Source organism: Diabrotica undecimpunctata, chromosome 4, assembly GCF_040954645.1.
Source record: "Diabrotica undecimpunctata isolate CICGRU chromosome 4, icDiaUnde3, whole genome shotgun sequence".
Classification (NCBI taxonomy): Eukaryota; Metazoa; Arthropoda; class Insecta; order Coleoptera; family Chrysomelidae; genus Diabrotica; species Diabrotica undecimpunctata.
The window spans coordinates 155,816,552-155,843,645 of NC_092806.1; the positions used below are offsets into that span (position 1 = coordinate 155,816,552).

Genomic DNA, 27,094 nt, shown 5'->3' on the forward strand with positions numbered 1-27,094 from the left:
TGGGAACTTTCATCTGTTAACGTATCAATTATGTTCTTTATTTTAACAAAATGATCTGCATAAAAATTAGCTGCTTCTAACCATGTTCCCCATCGCGTTAAAATAGGTTGTGGTGGAAGAGGAATGTTAGGTAGCATTTCTTTATAAAGTTGAATTCTTATAGGAGATTTAAGAAATACTTTTTTGACACTGGATATCATGGTATTTACAAGAGGAAACTTTTTTCGTATTTCCTCTGCAACTCTGTTTAATCCATGCGCTACACAAGTAACATGTATTAAATCTGGGAAAAATATTTTTAAATTTTGTCCTGCTTTCACCATATAAGGAGCAGCATCCGATAAAATAAGCAGTAATTTATTAGAAGGAATAGTTGTCGGAAGAAAAAAAGTTGCTAATGTTTCTTGTATAAAACGCGAAATTGTTAAAGCATTTGTTTTCTCAAGTTGCTGGCATGAAATAAGATGAGATTTTGGTAAGGTATCTTCTTTAAGAACACCAATCAATAAATGAGCAATATACTTTCCTGAGGAATCAGTGGTTTTGTCTACAGATATGTAAAAATAATTATCTGCAATTTCTTCCTTAATATTAATTAACACCGACGAGTATAGCCCGTTCACATTATTTCTTCTTAGAAACCGATCTCTTGGAACATTAAGTTTGCAATATTTTTTTAGAAACGAACTAAAATTTACATTTGCTAATTTTGAAAGCGGTATATTTGCAGACACTAATGCGCGACACAAGTCTTCATTAAAAGTTTCTTGCTCATCTAATTTTTTTGAAGTAGATTGGAAACATTTAGCCATTGAAGTTTGATGTTTTCCACCTATTTTTCCTTTTTTTGCAATGTGTGAAGCAGTTCTCACATGTTGGTCTATCTGAAATTTCTTCTCACATGCTATCTATAAATAAAAATAAAAACCTTTATTTTAACCCAACCTTTAAAATATAAAAATATACAAGGTGTTTTTGGTTAATGAAATAACTGGTTTGGAAAAAAAAAACACTCGCTAAGTGTTTTAAATGCAGTATTAATCCACAAATTAGTTTTTGTTACTAACCATTAGTACATCATATAACTTATTTTAAAATTCAACAAAAGTTTTTTTTTTGTTAATTCAATTACAATAAAAATAATTGTGTTTTAGAATAGCTGACTTCATAAAAAAAGTAAAGGTGAAAAATTTTTCTAAATACACACCATTGTATTGTACCATTGACAATTTTTTCTCACTAAAGGAAGCTATTTTTCATTTAAAAACAACCTACGAGTACTAAATTTCAAATAAATACGTTTATTGGTTTTAAAGTTATTGTTGTTATTAACTAAAAGAATTTAATTTTTTTTAATTTTAACACCCTGTATCTCGAAAAGTAAATAAGTTTGACCCCTCATTAACTATATCGTTTTGTTCAATTTTTCGAGAAGTATCTACAGTCAAACGTTGTAAGTGTCATTTGGAAACACCCTGTATGTATGAAATATTAGATATTTAATAGAAAATATTAGATACTTACAATTTTGCCACAGACTGAACAGTAGATTTTTCCCATATCCATAGACAGCTCTTTATAAGGTTTAATCCAAGTTGAAGCACTGGTTGTTTTAGGCATTATAAAATCACAATCTTCCTTTTTGTTACGCACAACGAGTGTTTACGCTTTGAATATCAAAACAAAAATGATTTACAAATCTGAGCATCAAATTAGAAATGTTTAGGTACCTAATTCAATAAACTGGGAGATTTTGGAAAATCCCTAAATTAGGAACAAAACTATTAGCCGTTTACCTGCTGTTAAGATACAATAAATTGTAGATAGATTTGGGGATTAGATCATAAAATGCAAATGAGCGAACCCTTAGCGATTATCCAATAACTGAATGCCTCAGTGACCGAGACTTTCTAAGAATGTTGAGGGCTACTTAAATTGATCTTCTTTGAAATTGTAAATGTTTTGTACCTGTAGAGATTACGTACTTAGATCATTTCTTGATTAAAATGACTACAAAATTTTATACAAGAATTGAAATAAATTGGTATGTTTAAAAATTTTCAAATACAGTATAAAAATCTGAACTTTTATGCACTTTATGCAAACTTTTATACAAATATGCCAAAATATGAAATATTTGCATAAAATATGCACAATATGCAAAATATGCAATATGCATATTTGCCGAAGTCTAGTTATCACTAAGAGAGAAAAATAAACGTGTATCTTGTACTGGTGCCAAATTTAGAGAGGTGAAAAAAGCATTTGGTCTGTTGTTTACGGGAACCAAATTAAGAAAGACGAAAAATAATGTCTGTTCTCTACGGGAACCGATAAGTTAGAGCGACATTTTATTTTTCATTGTCCAAAAATGTCTGTGTTTCTCGAGGGTGGGGTAAATTGGGAAGTAAGAACTATTACTACGGATTGGCTTAAGCAAGATTTTTGAAATTGAGGTTGGTAATTATAGGAATAATATAACATTGTTCTTCCCATGTGAAACATTTAACAGCTTCTTTGAAATGAAAAACACGTTTTTTCAGAAAACTATTCTATTTAATTCGTTATAGTCACATTTTAGCTCAATACAACGATTCCAGCGATTTTTCAACTTCTTTTTTTCAACTAGACGCTCTGCAAAATAGGCATTTGTTACCTCAATTATTATTTTTTTTGTATTTTCCTATTTCTTCTAATTTTTTTTATTAACGTGCCATCAATTCAGATCTGGGAACACATCAAAGGGGGTCAAATCAGGAACATAAGCCGGATAAGAAAGTCATTCGAATTCCGACTCCTGAATTTTTGTCATTGTCATAACGCTTTTTTAAGCCAGTTTATTGTCTCTGAGAAACACTTTTTTTTCTGCATACGATGGCTGTTTCTCACTGACTTCCTGCTTCAAATTGTTAATTAATATACAAATATTGGCTATTGATAGTTTTACCTTTGTAAAGAAAGTCAGTCAAAATTATGCCCTTACAATACCAAAATACAGTGGTCTTCGGATGGCACTTCACAAGGTTAAACACTGCTGAGAAGTAGTCACATGTTCATGGTTTTGGCCAATGATCAGCAAAACTTGGCACGATAATTTTTTAACAGTACAAAACAAAACTTCGTTTGAAAATATAACTAGTGCGCTCTTTACTCACTCTTGTATAAACACAACTAAACCGGAGAGCCGTCCAGAACGTGGTTTATCCAAAATTTGACAGTATAGTCAAATTATTAGAAATAAAATTAAAAAGACAGTCAAGATTTCATTTCACGTACAAATCGTCTATGTATCTGTTGATACGTATTTCGCTTTAATAAAGCTCATCAGAACAGTTATTCATAGGCGTTCTCAACGTGAAAATTAGTCTTTTCTGTCTTTGGGAAGCAACGATAAATGGCTTCGAAATGGACGCAATAGAGACATCTGATATTAAATCCGTAAAATAGTTTCGAAACACAATTCAGATAACTGCCTTAATTCGGATTCAGATAACTGCCTTATTAACATCTTTATCAACGTCTGTTATACCTTGCATTTATAGAAGGTTCAGATTAAAGCAGAAATCTGAATTGTGTTTCGAAACTATTTTACGGATTTAATATCAGATGTCGCTATTGCGTCCGTTTCGAAGTCATTTTATCGTTGCTTCCCAAAGACAGAAAAGACTAATTTTCACGTTAAGAACGCCTATGAATAACTGTTCTGATGAGCTTTATTAAAGCGAAATACGTATCAACAGATAAATAGACGATTTGTACGTGAAATGAAATCTTGACTGTCTTTTTAATTTTATTTTTATTCGAATCTACTCTGTATGAGTACAAGAAACCAATTCGCTAACGATTTCTGCTTAGTTGAGGAGACATGTCGTGGAATGCAAATTTTAGATTCCCCATGTCTCTATTAACATCTTTATCAACGTCTGTTATACCCTGCATTTATAGAAGATTCAGATTAAGGCAGTTATCTGAATTGTGTTTCGAAACTATTTTACGGATCAAATTATTAGCTATTTCTACCTAGCTTCAATAATTTTGATTTTGGAAATCATCCTGGAAAGTATTTTTGGGAATGCCAGTGCTTCGTAAGGTTAGGCAGGTTAGTTGGACAGAAAATTGTCAGTCGATAGCATTCATTCTTGACATCATGGAATGTATAATGTGAATTGAGAGATGCTCCAGTGTATAATTCGTATATAGCCGATACCTAGTATATGATTAATTTTTCTAAAAATTGTATTCTTAGTGAAAGCCTCTAAAAATCCTATACTCGGTAAAGCTACTTCAGGTTTATTGACAATATAACAAAAGTGTTGACGTCTAGACGATTTCAAACGACTATAAAATAACCAAGAAATGAGATTGTGTCAATCGATATTTACGATTGATTGCAACCGAAGTGCTGTGATGCTACTAAACATTCGTAGTTATGGTAAAATCGTTGCTCCACGAAATAAAACGATATGTAACCAGCTATTCCGTAAGAAATAAAATTCCTGCAGTTGACAATAATAGACAAAATAATACAGAAAGCTCAAAATGTAAGTTATGTCCAAATAAATAAAACAGAATGAAGCAATTTAAGAAAATATCGGAAGCCCTCTAACGAGGACTTTAACTCTTTCTTCTCTTAGTTTTACTCTTTCAGGTCATTTTGGATAATTTCTCGTTCATTTGTTTTTTAAATTATTTCCTACTTCTGCCATTATTTCTATTTTCTTAAATGTGTTTTTTTTTAACTTCTACACTAATTTTTATTACAATTTATTGTATTCGTTTGTTTTTAGTCTGCCTTCTTTACTTTTATTATTATTTTTATCCAGATTTAGCCATACTGCTCACACTCCCTCTAAGAGGAAAATTCACTCATCCCAGATACCTACGGTATCAAAAGGATTGAGCTCTGGTGGGACTCTTTCCGTGTTATCGAGCCCTAGGTGACTTGGTATGCTGGAATATCTCCCAAAAATTTTCGTACACATATGGACGTTGAGAGAAGTACAATTTTCTGCATGGTCTTGTAGAGATGTTCATTCAGACCTAGCTTTTTTATGTTTTCTAGGAGGTTCTTTGGAATGACTCAAGTAGTAAAGAGAATAATAGGTATTGTCTGGGTACTTTCCATTCTCGACTGTCTTCGTATTTGAATTTCCAGATCCCTGTACTTGGCGATTTTTTCGTTCTGTTTAACACGAAGATTATTGTTATTGGGTATCGCAACATCAATTAATATTGTTTGTCTCTTTATTTTATTAACTAGTATTAGATCTAGTCTATTATGTGCCACTGTTTGGTCTGTGAGCGCAGTGCGGTCCCAGTATAGCTTGTAGTTGTCATTCTCAAGTATACTCTCAGGAACGTATTGATAATATGGGAGATGGTTTGTTTGGAGAAGTCCCAGTTTAATAGCTATCTCTTGATGAAGGATCTTTCCTATAAAGTCGTGCCGTTCCTTATATTCAGTTGCAGCAAATGCCTGACAGCCCCCGGTAAGATGTTGGTTGGTTTCCTGAGCTTGACATCCCTATAGACATTTGTCATTTTGGACCTGAGGGTCTTTGACGATATATTGCAGGTAATTTTTGGTTGGTATAACCTGATCCTGAGTGGCCAGTAGTGAACCTTCTGTTTCAGGGAACATCTTTCCTGATGTCAGCCAATAGTTCTAGGCTATATTGTCGACATGGTCTTGACTGACATTGGGATGTCACCCGTGAAGAGGTTTACCATCCAGGTGCGCATTTTTTCGTGGTTAGTAAGATGGTTTGTTTGCATTTCTAGTTCCCTCAGTTTGATCGGTGTTGTATCATCGCGCCGCGATTATATCGGTGTGTCAAGACCAAAGTGCATGCTAATATAATATAATAATAATACAATAATATGATTTCCATTTTCTCAAATATGTTTTGTTTTTTATTTCTACACTAATTTTTAATAGAATTTGTTGTATTCGTTTGTTTTTAGTTTGTCTTCTTTACTTTTATTATTATTATTATTATTATTATTTTAAAACAAATAAAGACAGAGGAGCAAGCTCATATTATGTCCAAAAACAAAAAAAAAACATGATTATAAAAGTAATAAAACAATATTAATTACACTTAAATTAGTTACAATAAGTTAAAATTAAGTACATCAAACTAAGTTCTAAATCAATAAATGATGCAGTTCTTAAAATAATGCAATCCTATAAATAAAATATAGAACTATCAAGTCTATTCTTAAATGCGTTAACACTAGTTGCCAATATGGTGTCTTCACCCAAATTATTCCAGATATTAAATTTCCAAAATTATATTTTAAAGTACGGGACACAATTAGGTCACCTCAAAGACATCGTTGCTCGAATGTGGTCATTGAAATTGGCCATGGATATTCGATCTTCATAATTATATAAGGCCGAATGCCAGTCTTATTGCTTTACGCTGAACATTTGCAAGTAAGATCTGAGGTCGTATTTTCGAATTCATTCGAGCATATTTCGCATGAGAAATTAGAAAAAATTCGCTCGAAATCCAGTTTTTCGTATTTTCGAATACTGCGTGTATGAATTTTTTCATACACAGCGACTCGAATGGATCTGAACCATTCGCATTTCGATGCTAGTATAAGATCAAAGTAATTGTTGCCATTTTAGTTATTAGTTGCCCCGTGTACGTCAGAATAAGATTTTAGCTGATAGTTTTTTAATTATTGTTGTATACAATATTTTTACATTGGACTTTGTTTAGCTGGTTTAAATAACTTGTTAATAGAAAGAAATATAGTTATTGCCCTTGCAGAGGCGAAAATATTAGCGAAACGAAGAGGCAGTGTTTACCATTCCTTTCTTAACCCTCCAGAGGACTATTCGAATGTACAATTTCAAAAATTGTACAGACTAACAAAGCCCCTTACAATGGAGTTGATGGTTGAAACCACTTTTTTTGTTTGGCCGACATTAAACCGCCATATTGCATTCCCTTTTTTTTATTCCTCTTAGCTAATTTACAAGAAACGAATTATTTTATTATGGATGATAATATCATTATAAAATAGTTTAAGTAAAACTGTAAATTCTTCTTCTTTTTTTTATTTGAGTTTTGGTTGTACGAATTTGCAGTATTGCTGGTGCAAATTCTTCTTGTATACGTATAACATTTCGAAGGACGTTCAAAAATACATACCATTTAGATTCATATACGAAATTTTACATTCGAGTTCACTCGTATACGAAAATATCCAATTGAATTCGAAAATACGACCCCTGGACTCACATTGGCCTGGCAAACTCATGAATAGGTCTGACATATATGTAACAATAAAACACTGAAAACTTTGTTTTCAAAACTTCCACAAATTTTTATTTTAAATTCTTATCACTACAGCTGTTTCGGCTGATTGCCTTTCTCAAGTGATCTGTTTTTGGCATGGGTTTACACTTTATAGTCTCTAATGAAATAAGTTGAGGAGGGGAGAACTGTTTGTCTCAAGCTGGTCATTCAGAATTATATCTGTGTTTTTTAATTTGTTGATTTCCATAGATTCTAACAAAGATAGCTTAAGGCCTTTATTTTGAATGTGTAAAATTTTAAATTCGTCATCAAAAGAATGATTATGATCTAGAAGGTGAAGTGCGTATGTAGAGTCTGTTTTTCTATTATTGAAAGCCCTTTTATGTTCTGCTATTCGTTTATTAAAATTTCTACCTGTTTGACCAATGTAAGTTTTTGGGCATTGTCAAACAGGTAGAAATTTTAATAAACGAATAGCAGAACATAAAAGGGCTTTCAATAATAGAAAAACAGACTCTACATACGCACTTCACCTTCTAGATCATAATCATTCTTTTAGCTTATTCCTTAAGCTATCTTTGTTAGAATCTATGGAAATCAACAAATTAAAAAACACAGATATAATTCTGAATGACCAGCTTGAGACAAACAGTTCTCCCCTCCTCAACTTATTTCATTAGAGACTATAAAGTGTAAACCCATGCCAAAAACAGATCACTTGAGAAAGGCAATCAGCCGAAACAGCTGTAGTGATAAGAATTTAAAATAAAAATTTGTGGAAGTTTTGAAAACAAAGTTTTCAGTGTTTTATTGTTACATAAAATGAATTTCCATCAAGTAACGGTCGAATCCATCAATTATCTGACATATATATTGAGTAAAGTTTACAACATAATGATTTTGAAAATTGAATGTTACTTTTTAAAAAAATTAAAATTAAATATTTACCAGAGCCATTAATAGTTTATGATATATATGTAGTTTTTAGCTCTTAATCTACATATAAAAATGTAGTGTTGTATAAAAAAAAACAAATAAAACAATGATAAAAAAAATCGGAATGTACCCCTTTAAAAAGCATTACTAACATTGCACGACACTGGGTACATAAAATGTTGACGAAAAATATAAAATATACCAAGCGTTTTTCTCCTATATAGGTCATCATCTTTTGAAATATTCAGCAGTTATTTAATATGCATTTGCAGGATAAAAAACTTACTGTGAATTCTTTGTTTTTAAGTTGCTTCTACTGTAGACTTGCTGATTCTTTAAATAGAATAAGGGCTTTCCCATATTAACCAAACCAAATGTTTCTCAGCAATAAAAAAACGAAGATATGCTCTGCCATACTTCGACAAGCAAACCAAGAAGAAATTTTTACTCAACTGTTACTGAAATAAACTGGAAATTGTTTGGTTCTAAGCCCCTAGAAGATGAAAGAATACCAGCACTACTGTCCTATTTAAAAACTTGATTGGTATTCCATCTCAATTTCCATACATAATCGCAATTTTCGTCGCAAAAGTTCCCCCACGTTTGTCGAAAATTTTAAGAGACTGAGATATCGACGACCAAATTTCAAAAAATGGCAAAAGTAGCTAATTTTTACATTTCATAGCAATTTTCTTTTAATTCTTGCATCCGACTAGTCTCTTAGATATCTAAATATAAAGAATCAATATTTAAGCGAAAAATTTATTTGTTCCGCCATTTAATAGTGTATTGAACACATTTATAATGTCATAGCATCCCCTTTCAATTAATTTAATTAATTTTTTTATTTAGGAATTTTCAAAAGAATACGAAAGCTGCCATGCACTTCTTTTACAGCAAATATAAAACGCAGCGGCCAATTTTTCGCAATGATTTTACTTCAAATACACTACTTTATTCACTAACCATTTTTATCCTCCTTTTGCCGTCAATGAACCAGAAACTCAGAGACACCTTCTTTTAGATCTTTTTGAAATGGTCGAATGGAAAACTATTTATTTTCGCTCAATTTGAGCCTGAAAGGCTTAATGATATAGTCCCGCTCTTTAGAAATAGGAAATCCGCACTTGAGATTCATGGTCAATTTAAACTAGAAAGGCACTTTTGATGTATTGCAAGCATTTTTGCGTATTAAGTAAAGATGGAGAATGTCTTTATTAAAATTTCAATAAAGTACAGAAGCGTTTACGTTATATAAAATCTTGAAATTTGTATCAACGCTCTTCCGAAACATCGAACATAAATACTTTACACAATATTTAGAAAAAATGTTCGATTTAAGTTCAAATAGTGAAGTCTAAATATATTCTTCTTTAAAATAAGAGACAGTCAAGATTTGATTTCACATATAGTGCCTCTGTATATTTGCTTATTTCACCCGTATTTCACCCTATCAGGACTCATCAGAGCGACTGATGCAGAAGTTCTAAAAGTAAAATAAAATCTTTTCCGTCAAAAGAAGCAATAATAAAATGGCTTCAATATGGACGCTATAGCGACATCTGAGAATAAAACACCAAAGTAGAAATGCGAAGATTTCTTGGTTGATGAAACCAAACTTCATATTTTTGTCTTAATCTGTGCCTTCTATAAATTGCAAGGAAAAACAGATCTTCTGTACTAGTCGCTCTGCTGAATCCTGGTAGGATGACATTTTAACTGTCTTTTCTTTTATTTTGGTTTACTCTTTATTAGCACAAGAAACCAGTTCACCAAAGATTTTTGCTTGGATGTGGAGATATATTGTGGAATACAAGATTCCCCATGTCTCTCTTTAGATCTTTTTCATCGTATGATTTATCAGATTTATTTTTCATGGTCTTGAAGACACAATCAACGTCGTTCAGTATCATGCTACCTCGTTCATGCTACAGTAAAAATTAAAAGACTAAAGAGACAGTGGTCAAAAGATCTGGTTAGAGGAATCATTAACCAATTTATTTCATACTAAGAATGGAACAAAGTAGACTGGTCCACAAAAATGCCTTAATAACACTATAAGGCGAAACAGACCTATTAAACGCTAAGATTAGGTCAAGAATTTATAAAGCCAATGTAAGACCAATAATGATATATACCTCAGAAACAAGACTTGACACAGCTACAAGACAAAGGCTACTGGAAACGGCAGAGATGAGAGTGCTGAGAAGCATTACAGGAAATACGCTGAGAGGTCTAAAGAAGTGAAGACATTAGAAGAAAATGTAACGTACAATGTATAAACGAATGGACACTAAATAGAAAAAAAGAAAGGAATAACCACATAAGAAGAATGGGGGACACCCGTGTCGTTAAAATAGCAAGAGATAAGATACCAATTGGAGATAAGATGGAGTGACAACCTTCTATAAAGGTATTAATCCGCTAATAAATAAGTAGAATTGCTTATAAAGAAGAAAACGAACAAGAAGAATGTAACGGTTTATTTACTATCAAATATAATACTATATTGGCATTACTTAAGGTAATAATTATTTTAAAGAATATTATATTGTTGTTTTATATATTTTAATATGACATTGAATCTCTAAGTTAAAAAAAAATCTAATTTCCTATTTAAAAAGGAAATTATTTCAAAATAATTAACTGCCAATATGATTCGTCCAAATCATAACCAATAATTATAAATCGATCACACCCAAAACTTGCTATTAGTCAAATAAATATTTGGAACAGGTTTTTCACTCGTCTTATCAGTAAAACTAGTTGTAAGTTCTTCAACTACATTTTTATTGGTGAATCAATTATATTGGGTACGACTGAGTTTTACTAGTCATACCACTGACGAATAGCTGCTTAATGTATTATTTTTTGTAGGTGTGTGAGTAAACCTGAAATATTATTTGATAAAACGGTAAACCAACAAAAAGCGAACGTGCCTTCAAGGCATGTAATAATGATCAAAAACAATTTAACTACTTAAGATTAAGTGCTATAAAAACTTTAATTTTTTTGAATGGACATCTAGACTTGATTGTCAAAGAATGAGTACTTTTTATGTCTCTTTATTGATTTAAAACGCGCTTATGATTTCATAAATCTGAATATTCTCCAAAAAAGCATAGTGAATATTGGAATACACGAGAAAAATTCGGTCAACATTGTTAATCTATTCGTGAACAGAAAAATGTATATACGAGACCATAAAAATGTATTATATGGTCCTCGCATTGTCAATAATGGTCTACCACAGGGATCAGTTTTGAGTCCTGTTCCCTTTAATATCTATACGGTAGACTTGCATGAATTGTTGGATGACACCGATAATATTATTCAATACGCTGATATTTGTTTTTATGTAACCGATAAGTAATACGAAAAATGCTTAAAAGAATAACGATATATTATGTACCGTATTAAATCTTGGTTGGCCGACTTACGCTTAAGTGTAGCACCAGAAAAATCAGCTATCCTGTGTTTCACTAGACGCAGGTCAAGTTTACCTCATAAAATCAGCATTGGTGGATATACTGTACCTATTCTTGACCATTACAAATATTTGGTAATTATTTTAGACAAACAATTATTATTATGATAAACAATATATCTAAACATATCCACTACCTACAAACAAGATGTGAGCAAGGGGTGAATGCACTAATGAAATTATATCTAAACAAAAATGGGGATCTGACATAAACACTTCGCTCTTGTCTTTCTTCTTCTTCTTATGGTGCCTATCCGTTACGGATGTTGGACACTAACATGGCTATTCTGACTTTGTTGACTGCTACCCTGAAAAATCCGGTAGAGTTAAGTTAAACCATTTTCGCAGGTTATGCAGCCAGGATATTCTTCTTCATCCTGGACCTCTTTTCCCATGCACTTTGCCTTGAAGTATGGTCTGAAGTAGGTTGTATCGTTGTTCATTGCGCATTATATGGCCCAGGTATTCTAGTTTGCGACGTTTTATGGTTATGACTAGTTCGCGCTCTTTATCCATTCTATGTAGTACTTCTTCTTTGGTAACTCTGTCTACCCAGAAAATCCTCAACATGCGTCTATAGCACCACATCTCAAATGCTTCGAGTCTCTTCAGTGATGCTACAGTTAAGGTCCATGACTCCACGCCATATAAAATAACGGAGAATACGTTGCATTTTAGTAAACGAACTTTTATTTCCAATTTTATATCGTGGCTGTTGAAGATTTTTTTCATTTTTCCGAAAGCTGATCTTGCCTTCTCGATCCTTATCTTTATTTCCGTCAATTGGCCCCACTGTTCATTTAAGTTTGCACCCAGATAACAAAGGTTGTTAGTTAACTAGTAATTAATCAGGTGGTATCCTATTTTTGCTTATAATCATGTATTTGATTTTTTTGATGTTAAAATCAAGCCCAAACCTGCTACTTACTTCTGCCACCCTGGAGACAAGTGTCTGCAGACCTTTAAGACTGTCTGCAAAAATGACAGTATCATCAGCGTATCTTATGTTGTTCAATCGTTCTCCGTTTATAAGTATTCGCTCGTCTATGTCTTGTCTTACAAAGCTTAATAGAATATGGGTGTACATTATGTGGTTTATCTTCAAAGGGTAACTTATGTAAGCTTGACAGAATACAACCTGAATATATCAAAATAGGTTTAAAGGCAATGAAATCATCACCTAATCATGCAATTTTAGCCGAATCACAAGGGCCTCCTTTATCTATACGTAGACAATATTTAGCAAATAAATGGTTTATAAAATACAGGACATATAATGCATTTCTGTTAAATAAAATAGAACCAATTAATCTCGTAAATCTAACAAATCATTATTGGAAAAAAAAAATTCTAACCCGTTGTCCGATTCATTTATTGATACCAATTTATATAATAAATATATGAAATAATGTAACAAATACCCATTTTATCAGTGTGGGCTTGACGCTATGTTATACAAATCGCATATATTTCCCATCTATTCTAATCATCGATGTATAAATAATGTTATTGTAAAATCCGTCTTAAGGGAATGCACTAAAAGTGATGTACCTATACATTTACACCGATGGATCTCAAAGTAAAACAAGTGTGGGTTTTACATTTATTATACCGGCCATTGAACACTTAGAGAAGTACTGTATTTCAAAAATATATATACAATTTTTGTATCAAAAGCTTTAGCAATAAATAGAGCGCTGATTGGTGTGAGAAAATCCAATTAAGACAGCTGTAATTCTATCTGACTCTAAATCGGTTTTGCAAGCACTCATTGGATCTCCAAGTAAACACTTTAAAAACGATGTAATACTAAAAATTCAATTTAAATTATGGTCTTTAATGCAGAAACAAAAAAATATCAAATTTGTTTAAGATAAGGGTCAGGCAGGTAGGTATTACTGGGAATGAATAAGTAGATATGACAAAAGTGCTTGTGACACTCGAATAGAAGCAACGATTGAAAGTTATAATGATTTCTTGTCACTAATAAAGAACGATGCCAGGAATAAATGGGAAACTTTATATAAAAAGTACTACTAATGATCATAACATTATTCAATTCGTTTTAGACATATGTGTAGAGTTTATGACAAATAAATCTTGCTTGTAACTACCTATGCACTAGATACCATGGCCTTTACAAATAAAACCTTAGGGCAGCTTAGTACAACCCAAAGACCAATGAAGAGGGCCATGCTAGGAATTAGTTTGAGAGACAGGATTCGAAATATCGACATTCGTGAAAGAACAAAGATTAATGATATCGCAGAATGTATAGCAAGGCTCAAGTAGCAATGGGTCGGACATGTTGCCCGAGATAGTCCCGAAAAATGGATACAGAGATTAAAAAACTGGAGACCAAGAGAGAACAGGCAAGGAGTAGGCAGACCACAGAAGAGGTGGGCAGATTCTATCAAACAAGTCGCGAGCAAGCAGTGGATTAGAATTGCTAAAAGTAGAAATCAATCGACGCAAATGGAAAAATCCTATGTCCAGCAGTTAACGAATACAAACTGAAGAAGAAGAAGAAGATTATTCAATTCATCCAACTCTGCGGAATAGCATTCCTCAAATAACCTTTTTTCCTTCCAAAGCATATGCTTACTACTATTACTAAAATTGATCATGATTGCTTTCCAGCCCAGCCCATCTATTTAAAATAGGCGTATTTCAAAGCCCCTGTTATGAGTGTGGCAACACTTCAGTGGGAGACTTTAAATCACATATTTTTCGAATGTACCAGACATATGGGATCATTAATAGAGTTATTATCCAAATTGTACAAACTACACATTACGGGTCCAGTTACTATATCATGCTTAATTGCTTTATTCAACAAATCAACTTATGATCTTCTAATTTATTCTCTCAGGAAAACAAAATTAAATATTTAGCATAAATAGCTTAAAAAATTTTGAGGTAGTCTACACTAAACTACAATTGATACGCACAAGTATATACTATTTCAAAATAGGTATATATCAATTAGCCCAGTCTGGTTAAAAAAAAAGGTGGAAAAATGTTTCGCAGATATCTGAAGCTTTTAAGACATAGGTGGGGGATACTAGATGATGAATAGATGAAAAGATACTCCTAGTTTTACCTTGCGTTTTTTTTAAGCAATAATTTATGGTCACAATTTGATTTTTTGTCTATAAATTTTTTCCCTTATATTTTAAATAAACAATATTTATGTCATTTTTTTATGTCAAGAATATCTTTATTTTCTAGTTTTTTTAATTAAAATTGATAAATAATTTACAGAGATATTTGCAAAAAAGCAGTTTTTTTGCACTAATTTATAAATTTTATTAATTTTTTTATTAACAAAATAAAATGGTATTAATACATTTAAACATCAAGGAATTACCATCTTTTAGATTTGTGCGAAATTTCCCCCCGATCAGTCAAATATTTTATAAGTTATTTAATTTGTTTTTCCCTGAGGCTAATTATTTAAACTATTGAGCTTGCCCTATGCATGATGCTAGACACATTAAGCAAATTTCATAGGATTCTTTAAGACTTAGACTATCTCAGAAGTTAAATCATATTGAGTTTTCATCGAAATTATTTACAAAATAAACGTTTGAAAAAGGGGTATGTTTTTTACTTATAAACAATTGTAATAACTTCTATATTTTTCAAGCTATAGACTTGTACGTACAACCATTGAATAGCTGGTAAAAAAGCTCACATTAAAAAATAAAAAACCTATGACCAATAGGAACGAAGTTAGTGACTATTTTTAAAAAAATCATATCTCCATTGTTTATAAACATTAAGAAGTAACATTTGCACAAACTTTGAATGAAAATCTAAACTTTATATTGAAACATATAGCTATAAAATTTATCTAATTTTTCGAAACGACGGTACTTTCGAAAGATCGACATAGGAAAGTGGAGAGGATATCTTTTTGTTCGGCATCGGAACTTCAAATTGCAACACGTAGGAAAAATTTACATTATCTCGGCTTCCTTTGCAGCTGCAAGCCTCTTTTTTTATTCTGGGGTAGCTCGTCGAAATATGAATAACTACATAGTTTTCACTGGCCGGAAAATATGGGAAAACTCGGAAAAATTGAGTCCATTTGAAATTCACCCTAAATACTTACTTTTTTTTTTAATTTGCTCGAATAGTCTCTCGCAGTATTAATAATGATGACATAATTTTCACCCCCCATAAATCTCGGAAAATCCCGGAAAATCAACATATGTTTTTTCATTTTATATCAATGATGTAATAATACTTATATATTTTATAAATTAAATTTCAGGTAATTTTTTACACATTATATTATTATATTCCTTATATTAATTATAATTGTTTGTATTTTTATAATTAACAATATTGATTTTTATTCTATTTTTCTTACAAATATGATATACAAAATTAATCTAATCTGACTTACTGCTTTGATAAAATAAGTCGATTTTTTCATCACTTGCCTTATTAAATTTTACAATGTTTATTGAACTTTACTTTTTTTATTTTCTTTACATACATTGGTTTAAAAGTTAAAATTTGGTTCATTTATTCGACTTCACTGTCAGGTCTGAACCTTTTTGTAGCAGGTTGTTTGTCTTCACTTACTAAGTCAGTCTTTCCATACATTAACATATTAATGGGCGATCTTAATGCCAAGGTGGGTCAAGGTAAGGTAGGAGAACAAGTAGGAAAATATGGGCTTGGAAACAGAAATGGCAGAGGAGATCGATTGATTCAATTTTGCCAAAGTGAAGACTTCGTAATAACAAATACCTTTTTCAAATTACCTCCTTGACGGTTATATACATGGACATCTCCACAACATACCAAAGAAAAAATAGTGAGAAATCAAATAGACTACATTATGATAGCAAGGAGGTATCATAATGCTGTTAAATGTACTAAGACGTACCCAGAAGCTGATATAGGCTCAGATCATAACCCGGTAGTTACTGCGATAGAGGCGAGACCAAAAAAGATTAGAAGACCACACAGAAAGGCACTAGGATTAAATAAACTTAGAAACAAAAATATACGACAAGAAACAGGAGAAGAAATAAATGAAAACCTCCGTTCAGAAAACCTCAATACAGCTATACAAACAGCAGGAAAGAAACATCTTACAAAAACAAAAACAAAGAATAAGGGGTGGATGACACAAGATATACTAGACTTGATGGAACAAAGAAGAAAGATAAAGAATTACCCAGACAAATACAAAGAAATAAATAAACACATAAAAAAGAGAATAAAAGAAGCCAAAGAGGAGTGGATTAAAGAACAATGTGAAGAAATGGAAACCTATGAGAAAAAGTACGATGCGTTCAATATGCACAAAAAAGTAAAAGAGATAACAGGAAGCATAAAGAAATGCCAAATACGTAAACTTAAAGACAAAGATGGAAATCTTATTGTAGATCTAGAGAATAACATAAAAAGATGGACAGAATACCTGAATGAATTATTTGAAGACTATAGAAACAACTTAACTCAGATAATCAATGCAACTGGGCCAGACATATTTAAAGAAGAAGTAGAATACGCAACAAGAAACGCTAAAAATGGAAAATCGAATGGACCTGATGAAATTCCTACAGAACTGTTGAAGCTTTTGACTGATAAATCCGTAACCATAATATTAAATTTTGCAGCGAGGAGCTAAAACAGTTTCCCCTCCACTTTCCTATGTCGATCTTTCGAAAGTAACTTCGTTTCGAAAGGTTTTAAGTTTCGAAAAATTGGATGAATTTTATAGCTATAAAATTTAATATAAAGTTTAGATTTTCATTCAAAATATGTGCAAATTTTACTTCTTAATGTTTATAAACAATAGAGATATAATTAACAAAAAAATTGTCGCTAACTTCCTTCCTATTGTTCATAGAAGGTTTATTTTTTTTGTTAAATGTGAGTTTTTTTACCAGCTATCTAATGGTTGTACGTACAAGTCTGTAGCTTGAAAAATATAGAAGTTATTACAATTGTTTATAAGTAAAAAACATACCCTTTTTTCAAACGTTTATTTTGTAAATAATTTCGATGAAAACTCAATATTCATTTAACTTCTCAGATAGTATAAGTCTTAAAGAATCCTATGAAATTTGTTAAATGTGTCTAGCATCATTCATAGAGCAAGTTTAATGGTTTAAATAATTAGTCTCAGGGATAAACAAATTGAATAACTTTTAAACTATTTGACCGATCGGGGGGAAATTTCGCACAAATTTAAAGGACGGTAATTCCTCAATGCTGAAATGTATTTATAACATTTTATTTTATTAATAAAAAAATTAATAAAATTTATAAATTAGTGCAAAAAAACTGCTTTTTTGCAAATATCTCAGTAAATTATTTATCAATTTTAATTGAAAAAACGGGAAAATAAAGATATTCTTGATATAAAAAAATGGTATAAATATTGTTTATTTAAATTTTAAGGGAAAAAACTTATAGATAAAAAATCAAATTCTGACCATAAATTATTGTTTAAAAAAACGCAAGGTAAAAATAGGAGTATCTTTTTATCTATTCGTCATCTAGTAACCCCCACCTATGTCTTAAAAGCCTCAGATATCTGCGAAACATTTTGCCGTGAAATCGATGATTTTTGTATAACCAGACTGGGCTAAATAAATTTAAGTCAGTAATATTTCATTAATCTAGCCACAGAACTGTGGCTAATGAATATATTTCAAAGCCAAAAATCTCCAAACATATATACATAGGTGACATTAATCCTCTAAATTAACAAAAATTTCTAATTTCCCCTTTAAAAGAAAATTATTTCAAAATAAGTCATTGCCAATGTGATTCGTCCAAATCACAACCAATAATTATTATAAATCGTCCTACTCTTTTTCTAGTTGCAATAAATAGTATTATACATCAAATAAAACTACCTGTATTTACTAGCCTATATGCAGATGACTTAGTCATTTATCTAAGAACAAACAATGTAACTCTGGGAACACATATACTGCAAACTACCTTACACACAATTGAAAGCTGGTCGCAAAACACGGGTTTTATATTCTCTAGTGAAAAGACACGTTATTTAATTTTTAGCAAAAGAAAAAATTATCCTAATGTTCAATTAACACTAAATGGAGTTGTTTTGAAACAAGCAGAAGAAATAAATTTCTTAGGACTTTCTTTTGAACGTAACTTAAACTGGGAAACCCACATCACCAATCTGCAACGTTCTTGCCAATCCAGAATTAATCTACTAAAGATGCTGTCAAATACCTCTTGGGGGGCAGATACAACAACCTTACTTACTCTATATAGATCACTAATACGAAGTAAACTAGACTACGGCTGTTTATGCTACGATACTGCTAACAAAACATCTTTAAAAAAACTTGACTACATTCAAAATATGTGCTTGAGATTAGTTTTAGGTGCCACAAGAACTAGTCCAGTAAGTAGCTTACAAGTTTTGGCTAATGAACTGTCCTTAAGCCAACGAAGGCAACTCCTATCACTAAATTACGTTGCCAGAATTTCAGCAAACAACAGCAACGTAACCTACTCAACAATACTTTGCAGAACAAATATAACGTCCGATCTTTACAGAAACATTGCAATAAAAAAACTACCATTTCCCGAACGAATAAAACGTATTGGTCTTAATTTAGAACAGTTCAGTCTTACTATGCCTATTCATGTAAATGTTCCTCCTTGGATGATTAAACATCCAAAAATAGACACGTCTTTAAAAGAACTCCCGAAACATTCCACACATCCTTTCCTTATACAGCAAGCTTATAAAAATGTAATATCCAAATACCCAACAACCCATCAAATCTTCACTGATGCTTCCAAATGTCATGAAGGACATGCTGCAGCCTACATCTACGAAAAAGTCAAGTCTACCATACGAATCCCAACAAATTGTTGTATATATACCGGAGAACTTACGGCAATTCATCAGGCCGTGAAAAAATGTTGTTCTATCAATGAAAGCAAATTTGTTATCATCACCGATTCAATGAGCGCATTACTTGGAATAAAACAGCTATATACAACTCACGCCATACTTCTCAAGATCAAAGAAGAGTTATCTTATCTACAGACTCAACAAAAAGATATTTCCTTTATCTGGGTACCTTCCCATATGGGAATAAGTGGTAATGAGGAAGTGGACTCTCTGGCAAGCAATGCAACCACCGACCAAAGTATTGCTATCATAAATCAAATGTCTTGGACTGATCACAAAGTAAATATCAAAGCCCACGTATACAGAGCGTGGCAAACTACTTGGGATCACACTGCTAATAAACTCAAAGAATGTCTAAGTCAAGTAGGAACCAAACTCATCTTACCAAATAATAGAAAAGACCAAGTCATCATTAACCGACTCCGAATAGGACATACTTTCCTTACACACAAGCATATCTTCAACCAGGAGGCTGCTCCGTTGTGTACCAAGTGCAATACTCAGTTGTCAGTGAAACATATAATTGTTGAGTGTCCAGTGTACCAGAACGAAAGAATCGCGTGTGCCCTTAGTGATAATTTAAAAAGTATACTAACGTCAAATTTACAGTCTTTATTAAGTTATCTTAAAATGACTAAACTATATACCAGATTGTAAAAAATATTTTTTTTTATGCAACAATATGTATCTTACTGTTTGTGTATGTCCCCCCGCTAATAACCCTTAGTGGTTGATGCGGGTATATTTGTTTAAATAAAAAAAAAAAAAAAAAAAAAAAAAAAATTATTATAAATCGATAACACCCAAGACTTTCTATTAGTCTAATAAATTTGGAACAGGTTTTTTACTCGTCTTATCAGTAAAACTAGTTATAAATTCTTATATCTATTGGTGATACAATTATTTTGAATACGACTGAGTTTTACTAGTCATCCCACTAACGAATAGCTGCTTAATGTTTTGTTTTTTGTGGGCGTGTGAGTAAACCTGAAAATATTATTTGATAAAACGGTAAACCAATAAAAAACGAACGTGCCTTCAAGGCGTGTTATGTAGAAAATTAAGGATATTTATCAACAACAATTTAACTACTTAAGATTAAGTGCTATAAAAACTTTTTTGATTTTTTTCTCTCACAAAACATGGAGTTACAGACAAAATATATTAAGTAAAAATATGCACATTTGAATACTTGTTTAAAAGTGATATTTTTTGTGGCTTAGAAAGTTTTTGTTAAAGTAAGCTCGATAAATCGAATATTTACTTAAAGTAATGCTTGTTAAATTAATTGTTTTCCTTTTTGGTAGATGTTGACTGCTTTTTCGGATAATAAAAGTGTTTTTAATAACGAAGAGTATTTTGTAAAAAGCCAGATCAAATAGCGCAAGCATTTGCTTTTCATAATTATGGGCGTTCTATTCGATATATCGCAAATATGATTGGCGTTCCGCGAAGCACAATATAAGATGTTTAACAAAGGTTTCGAGGAACTGGTTCTACTCAAAAAGACCAAGGAAATCACCAAAAAAAGTACAGAAAATACCAGGGTCACCAAACGCCGTGGAAGGTTAAATTTCAAATGCTTTGAGAGCGGACAGTTACTGCTTCAGCTTTGTTTAGGACACCGGTAGATGTTGATGGTAACATAGTTTTGCCCGACACCGTAAGTCGAAGATTAGGCGAACAAAATTTATTATCTTATGTACCTGCTACTGACCCTTTATTGGACGCGGCTTATCGAAGACAACGTTTGAAATTATGTCGTGCTCATGCAGAATGAAATATGAAGATTGAAGAAACATTCTGTTTACAGACGAAGATATTCACTTGATGATCGCCAAAGAGTGTGGGGAAGGTCTGAAGAACTCTATGCCCAATGTTGCTTAACTCCTAAAATACAGTTTGGTGGTGGAGATAAATTGGTATGGGGCGACATTTTTTGGCAGAACATATCGATATTGTTACGTTAGGGGCAGATGGCCTTAATTCTGATAGGTAAATTAGAGAATGCCTGAAAGAATATGTTTTACCTTGTATGTATTTTGTAGTTAAAATTTTTCTCATAATGCAGGATAATGCTCAGCCGCATATTCGCTCCGTGCGTGACCATGGTAGGGGTACCTTGAAACGATGCCAGCGTGCGTAGCGGCGAAATATGACACAATTGGCCCTACCTTTTTACGCATAAATTTTATCAAAAATGTGTGCAAATACATGTTGCGTATTTAGTTGTGCTAATAATAGCAAAAATAGTAAGTGTAGTTTTTATAGGTTCCCAAAGATTACATATAAATTAGAGAAAAGAAAAAGATGGATCCGTGCTATTAATATGAAAAAGGAAATATCACGTAACCTCATTTTTATGCAATTGAAATATTTAAATAATTTACCTTAAATGATATTTTATAAGGCTTCAAGCTAACTGCAGAGTGCCTGATGACTTTATCTTTTATATCACAACTTTTACTATTACTGTTTTTAATTATATGCTCTTTCACGTGAAAAACTTGATTTGCCAGTACTAGATTTTTAACTTTTCTTTTCCGTTTGGGCTTAAAAAGATATATTATGATGAATTTTGAGAAACCCAGTTTTTAATACTACATTTATTTTGTACAAAAACTGAAAAAATATAGTTAAAAAGTTAATTATTAATAATTGTCAATTTCGCCTGTATTTAACAATGTCAAACATATGTCATTAATGTCATATGTTTAACCTGAAAATTGGTAGACTCCAAAACTGTCAGATGAAGGCGGTACGTGTCGCGTCAGTCACGCACGGAGCGAATAGCCAGCATAACAGTACAATACTTTACAGATATTGGTTTTCAGTAACTAGCCTGGCCTCCTAGAAATCCAGACCTTAACCAGATAGACCATTTATGGAACAACTTAGAAAGAGTAGTCATGCAAAATTACGGCGACTTTAAAACTGTGGTAGCGTTAGAACAGGCGCTAATAAACGAGTGGGAACAAATATTACAATACAAGTTGCTGCTTTGATCCAGTCTATGCCAGGAAGGATAAGAGCTGTTATTTGAGTTTGAGGACAGAAAGTACGGGATTTTAGTATTCATATTTTAGATATATTTTATAAATGAATTGAAAAATTTGAAAAATTGTTATGGAATATATCTTACTAAGGAATAAAAATAATGTAAATTTTTATTTGTTGTTACTTTAGCCAATATTTTGGATTTTTTTTATTTTATGATTTATTATTAAACATACAATAAAAATGATTTATTAATATTGAAATTTTTCTAATACTTTTTATTTTACTTAAAATAAATTTAGCGTCTAGTTACTTTTGCGGGTTAAGATGTACTTAAGGACCACGATAATTTTTTTATCTTTTCCATGACTTAGTTTTACTTCTCTGTCAGTAGGTTTTTATTTTAATAATATACTCTCCTCTTTACTGTCTTTTGACCCTTTTTAGTGGACCGAAGAGCTTGAAAAATGGGAGTGATAACGACCATGGTACATTTCACTATACCTATCATCTCTGAGACCATGCCGATATTGGAGATGGCCAGATGGAATTTCCCCTAGTTGCAAATAAACAAAAATCGACGGCTCCATCACCTGTTCTATTATGTGCCTCTATTCTATTTTTATGTTAGTAGATTTGCTGTTCTAACCATGCATTTGTGAAACTCTTATATCAAATTTTTTGGTGGTTATATTAAATTGGTGCAGCATACTTTGTAAATCATCTTCACTTTGAGAGGGTAGTATTGCGTCATCTGCATAGCAGATTATCTGTATGGGCATATTAACGTCTTTATATTCTAGATTTTTACTCGGTGTCATAAACATAAAGAGACTAAAAAATGGCAGCAAAACTGCGTGTTTCCTCTTGAAATGGAACAAAAGAAGAACTAAAAGGAACTAAAAGATACAAAACATCGGTCTTCCAAAATCCTGCATTAAGAAAATCCAGTGAAAGTTGGACATACAGCAAGCTTCATCTTCTTCTTCGTCTAGCCATTCACGTCCACATCTGAACATAAGCCTCTTCAAGTCTTCCTTTCCATACAGCAAGCTACACAACCTAAATAAATGAACTTAATATTAAAAAACGCCCAATGGAGGAGGTAACATACTTAACTGAAAAAACGTTGCGCAGGAAAAAGGTAAAATTTACCTAGTCACTACAAAAAAAGTGGCCCACAAAATTTAAGACACCATCGATCTCAGCCAGTAAATCTGATATATTTTTAGCAATTCCTTTAGATTCGTTTAGATAAAGATTTACTGATTTCCTTACCATCTGTAATTTCCAGGTTATATATTTCGAGAATTGATTGCTAAGAAGTAACATACGTACCTCCTAGTGGCAGGATACGGGCAACAATACATTGGTTTATAGGACAGTCGGTATCCTTGCCACTACAGAAAAATATAAGCAAATGTGGGGTAAATTAATTACTATTTAAATGGGAATAAGCCACAATTAAAGGTTAAAATACGTTTATTGACGTTTCAATTTCCACTTCGGAAATCGTTCTCAAAATACAAACATTAGTAAATTAAACAAATTTTTTTTTTTGTTACTTAGTGAAAAATTCTTCTAATAATTTAATTTTATCTGACTCATCTATATTGACAATTCAGACATACCTTATACATTTTAAAATAGACGACTTTAAAATGATATTGTTAATATTGTTGAGTTGCGTTCCTGGGACGACTTTACTTATAAGATAGTTCATTCGATTACATGAAATCAACTTTAACTTGAGATCATAACATGTAATTCGTCTTTAAAAAGACAAATACATGCCATGATGACAGTAAAATTCTCCTGTTAGTGATTCCATAGTAAATTATGAGGGAAAAACCAGGAAAAAAACCTCATAATACTATCCCGACATGATAAGTATTTGATCGTGCATTTAGTTTACCTTCAATAAACACCAAATTCCGATTTTATATGTTTGTTATTTAAAAAACATAAATGATGTATTCTCTATATGTTACTGACTTACCAATACTGGTATTTTCCTTTTAATAACTTCCTCTTTCAATATGGGTAACCAGATCCTACTACATTCTGCCGAGGAATTCGCGACACAATTGGTCTCATTTAGCATAATGAGAGCCGCTTCTTTGATTTTTCTCTTTTTACCATCCGTTTCTTTTAGGACTATATTTGAATCATTCCATTGAACTCTATGTTCATTATCCCATGCGTGTTTACAGATTTAAGATCTATCAAATTCTCTATTTTTAATATAGGATTGATGTTCACTTATTCTAACATTTAATGGTCTTGATGTTTCACCTAAATAAAACTGATCGCATTCACAAGGTATTTTATAAATGCAATTCTTTGTCCTTTCTTGTTCATTGTTAGGTTTGGTTTTGGACAAAATAGATCTCAACGTGTTTGTTGTTTTGAATGTTGTTGAAATGTTGAATTTATTTCCTATCCTTTTAAGCTTTTCCGATAATCCTTTTATGTATGGTATTTTTATTTTCCTCGTATTATTCCTTGCATATGCTGTAGGATCTCGTTCTAAGTTGTTTTGTTCTATTCGATCGATTGTTGAAAATTCCTTATTTATAAACGATAAAGGATAATCATTTTTTAATAAAACAGATGTTAACAAATGTTTTTCCTCCAAGAACGAATTTTCGTTAGAACAAGTAATTTTGGCTCTATCGTATAAGGATTTAATAATTCCCTTTTTAATATTAATATTGTGATTTGATTTGAAATTTAAATATCTGTTGGTGTGTGTTGGTTTTCTATACACCTGAGTTTCGTATCCAGTATCGTTCTTAGAGATTAAAACATCCAGAAAAGGTAATGTGTTATTATATTCCTTTTCCATGGTAAATGTTATTGTCTCTTCTTTATCGTTTATATCATTTAGGAATGTGTCCAACAACTCTGATCCATGAGGCCATATTGAGAATACATCATCTACATACCTCCACCATACTGAGGGTTTTAAATTTTGTATTATATTATATATAGTATATGATAGTATTATGAGGTTTTTTTCCTGGTTTTTTCCTCATAATTTACTATGGAATCACTAACAGGAGAATTTTACTGTCATCATGGCATGTATTTGTCTTTTTAAAGACGAATTACATGTTATGATCTTTTCTGACGGATATTCTCAAGTTAAAGTTGATTTCATGTAATCGAATGAACTATCTTATAAGTAAAGTCGTCCCAGGAACGCAACTCAACAATATTGACAATATCATTTTAAAGTCGTCTACTTTAAAATGTATAAGGTATGTCTGAATTGTCAATATAGATGAGTCAGATAAAATTAAATTATTAGAAGAATTTTTCACTAAGTAACAAAAAAAAACAAAATTTGTTTAATTTACTAATGTTTGTATTTTGAGAACGATTTCCGAAGTGGAAATTGAAACGTCAATAAACGTATTTTAACCTTTAATTGTGGCTTATTCCCATTTAAATAGTAATTAATTTAAAATGCCACAAGAAAATAGCTTCAGAACAATATTAAATGTGGGGTAATATTGCACTTTGAGTGCATCGGTGGTGGGTTGGCTAAACTGTACAGGATATGATGCTGATAAAAAAAGGAATCTAGGCATTAAACGTCTGAAAATATTTTCAGGCCTAAACATTGAAAAGATCTTCTCCAATATAATAAAAATTATACTGAAATGATGGCATCTTCTGAGGTAAAATGTTCTGAAGCAATTTTCACCTGGTTGAGAGAAGTATATGTGGATATATTTATTTATTCCAAGATACCTTTTTGTTTTGTTTAATAGAACTGATATTTAGCTTCTGCTTTTTTAATGTCTCTTAGATTTTCTATAGTATAGATTTGATGATATTTATTTATCAAGGGATGTCTTGGTTTTACGTATAGCGAAAGCACAATATTGATATCTCCATTTTATATACCATGTTGTTCCTTTCTCATCAAAAGTTCCTACTGCTAACAGAGTTGGTATATTTCTTACGTGTGTATTTAGATCCGCACAAATTAAAACGTAGTCCATTTTTTTACTTTTCTTGGATACCATATCTGCATAAATCGTCTAACTAGACGATTTAATGACATATTGTATCTAATTCGAAAAGCATCATGGATGGATAAATTGCTGAGAAGAGAAAGGTAATATTTTGTGATATCAGATAGTATCAGGAGTATTGTAATAAGTAACAGAAAATTAAAAAACTTACCTCAGACTTTTCTCAACTAGATATATCTGAAACAAAAAGAACATTTTAATCCATACTACAAAATTAAAAAAAAAAACTTAAATTGTAATAACAAAATCTAGTTTATTATTTTATCTAAAAATCTATTTTTTTCTTTTGCATCTTTTTTTGGCACAATATTTTTTGTTATTCTAATCTTTTGCAGTTTAGGATTTCTGTTGTACAATTTTCTTTTTTATATAAAGCAATCGAAAACAAATCATATGAAATTATATGGGATATGGAATCGGTTAT

General features: G+C 31.6%; 1 protein-coding gene across 4 annotated transcripts in view; it reads right to left on the reverse strand.

Moving 5' to 3' along the window:
- cpx (synaptic transmission protein complexin) overlaps window positions 1–27,094 on the reverse strand; it is a 972,531-nt gene that overhangs the window by 557,766 nt on the left and 387,671 nt on the right. For all 4 annotated transcript variants that reach the window (XM_072530669.1, XM_072530668.1, XM_072530673.1 and 1 more), the window contains one exon: window positions 26,822–26,847. The gene's annotated coding sequence lies outside the window, so the exon portion shown is untranslated. The remainder of the gene's footprint in view (window positions 1–26,821; window positions 26,848–27,094) is intronic.